We start from the raw sequence: 3,101 nt of genomic DNA, 5'->3' as shown, positions 1-3,101 counted from the left end.
TGGGGAGGTGTGGACTGAATGTGGGCATGAGTACAGGGATGTCCACATGATGCAGTCTTGTCACAGAACAGGAAGCAATGAAAAGAAGAAAAGGGTGTAGGGGAGTTGCAGGATGAAGGCTGAAAATGTACTTTCTTCTTACTGCCATGTTTGAGTGTAGAAACTTTTCAAAGTTTGAATATTGTAAGTTCAAGCTTGGCTTTCTAGTTCATTGTGAAGATATTCTTATCAAAATAAGAGGATGAAACATACTTCCCTCAATGATTTCTTTGTTGTTGATTTATAACTTTAAAATATATCATATATGAGCCCCATATAGCTTGTTGCCTTGGACCCCACAAATACCAGGGATGGCCTAGTTAAAGAGTTTGGGATTGTTCAACACTGAAATAAGGTCCTGATTAATGGGAAAATCAGAGAGTACCTTACTATAAGAGAAAGTTTGCTTAACATGGAAAATATGTTGGGAATCATAGAATAGCACAAAAATTAAAGGGTAATGTGGAACACTCCTCCTGAGTCTGATTCAAAGGCCTTTTTCTTTGTGCTACGCTATTAGCAGCTTGTTCTGCAAAGTGTCAGTAAATATTTTAGCCTTTGCAAGTTAAATGGCTCTGCTGCAACTACTCAGCTTTGTTGTAGTTTGAAAGCAGCCATAGATAATATGTGAAATAACGGTATAGCTGTCTTCTAATCAAACTTTCTTTACCAAAAAAGAAAAAACTGACCATATTTTACTAATCCCTGTATTGTGTCCTCCCTTAATACAAAAGGTCTTTCAAGTCACATAGTATATATGGGGCATAATATATAGTGTTGGCAGACAACTTCTCAAGGTATGTTAAAATCAAACCATATATTATGTGGGAGGTACAGAAAAAAAGACAAGAGTTTTTTAAAACATATTTTATCTTCATTTTGTTCATCTGTCTTCAGAATTCTGACTATAATAGTATTCTTCTTTCACTTAGATATGCTTATCTATCTGTAATTCTATGTGGAGGTGTTCTATAACATGAGACTTATGAAGACACACAAATAAACATAACCAAACAAATAACCAAAACTGATTGAATGCATACTCTCAAACTAAAACCATATATAATGACTACTTGATTACCTTAAATATGGTATAAATGAATTAAACATCAATAAATGAATAAATTAAACATCAGTGTTCTTTATAATCGGTGCAAATCTTTAAAGTGATGACAAAATAGTGGTTTATATTTCCTTTCGTCTCGTATGAATTCTTTATTTATTTGTTTGGTCAAGTCTCTGTATTGTACTCTTCTTAGCTTACATCATCTCTGCTGGGATGCTACTTCTCTTTATTGCAGTTCTTTGGTTTTATTTTCTGGTATAAAGAAAAGGATAAGCATAGATGTTTTTACGTAGTCCTCTTGAAGATATCCTTTAAAATAACTGACCAAATGGCCTAATTCATATCTTTTGATTATCAGTCTCCATCAATATCACTGTCAGCCTTGATTAGTTGGTTGAAAATTTCAGAGCAGAACAAATAATTTTATAAATACCTTCGCAATCCTTGCGAATCATAATCATCACAGAAATACTTTATCCTTTCATCGTAAATCTCTGGAAAGTAGTCACATTTGTTCATTGTTAACAGGGCAAGGAGCAGCATCATGGAGGGTTAATCCATGTAAACTGACTCTCACCCCAAAGAAAGTTTCTGAAAATCATGACTATAAGTCAGGGGAGAAAAAAAAAAGAAGGAAAATGACATAAGCCATTCTGCTGCAATCATGATCATGTGAAATACATAACCTTTGTCCTCGGGATTCCGGAGGAGTTTCTGTACTACATTTGTGCCCAAACTGCCACTGTGTCAAAGCGGTGAGCAAGTCAGCATGCTGAATGCACTTACTCCACACCAGATAACCACCAGCGGTCTGGTCCAAAAAACTTGTTTGCCATGAATCTGGGGCTGCATTTGATAGGAAAGGATGGTCTGAATGAACATGTATAATGAGCCCATACCAAAGGTGAGCACAGTTCCACACACAGGTACAATAAAAAAGGTTATTTTCTGGAAGTTTGCCACCATAGAAAATCCTGAACGACTCAGCAATCCAAGTACAAAGCCGAACTTGTTTAGTCTGATGATACAATTCCTTTTAAGATTCAGAACTTGAACCTGATTACAACGAACATAAACGGTAGCAACGTATAAAACTGCAGCACTATTTGATATTGCCCCAAACAAGTATTTTTCTGGAGCTTATGTACCACTGTCACTGATATAAATCAAAGCAGAGTCAACATGGTCGAGGGTTATGGAAGGATTGTATGAAAATATGAAAGCAGCAGGGTCCAAATTACATGGACTGAAGGAAGGAAACTGAGGCCTTGCTGAAACCACCACATCTCAAGCAAGTCTTTGTTACTTGCTCATTTGTTTTTTTTCTTCCTCACTAAACTTTAAGTTCTGTGAGAGCAGGACTCAACTGTTTTGTTCACCGTTAAATTTCTAGCTCCTGTTTTAGAGTTCACAAAGTATCAGTATTCAAATTCGCCCAAATCTTCACCTTTTGTAAATCCTATCTTCTCTGCTTTCTTTGAAGATCTATGAATCAGTATTGCAGCTACAATTCTTAAATTTCACAAATTTTTAAAAGTCACTGGTAACAAGATGAATTCCTTATGTTGTCTCCCGGAAGTGTTGACTACTTTCTTGGATGAGCCTGCCAGGTGCTGGATGTGCCAGGAGCCTGCGGGATGGACGAGATGGGGTGGGGTCCCCAGGCTGGAGAGGGAGATGAGGCATTCACCATTGGGATGCCACTTTCTAGTGTACTGGATTATTCCCTAATTTTTTTTTTTTTTTAATTTATGTCTACAGCATCTGGTCTTCCTAGGTGGTCTCCCATCCAAGAACTAACCAGGCTCGACCCTGCTTAGCTTCCGAGATCAGACATTGGGCTTGTTCAGGGTGGCATGGCCGTAGACCATGGACTGTGGCTCCACTGGAACTCAAACCCAGGACCTTCTGCATGTATAGCAGATGTGCTAACCGCTACACTATAGAACCACGTCCTATTCACCACTTCTTGAAGAGTGTTTTCAACCTTTGTTCA

The 3,101-nt window shown here is 37.6% G+C and overlaps 1 pseudogene; it reads right to left on the bottom strand.

Annotated features, from left to right (window-relative positions):
* Nucleotides 1–1,586: 1,586 nt before the first annotated feature.
* Nucleotides 1,587–2,391, bottom strand: LOC105290067 (annotated as a pseudogene).
* Nucleotides 2,392–3,101: the final 710 nt, after the last annotated feature.

The sequence above is a fragment of the Pteropus vampyrus genome, unplaced genomic scaffold (assembly GCF_000151845.1).
Source record: "Pteropus vampyrus isolate Shadow unplaced genomic scaffold, Pvam_2.0 Scaffold31, whole genome shotgun sequence".
Lineage (NCBI taxonomy): Eukaryota > Metazoa > Chordata > Mammalia > Chiroptera > Pteropodidae > Pteropus > Pteropus vampyrus.
Note: the sequence above shows the minus strand (reverse complement) of the source record. Positions and strands in the feature narration are given on the sequence as shown.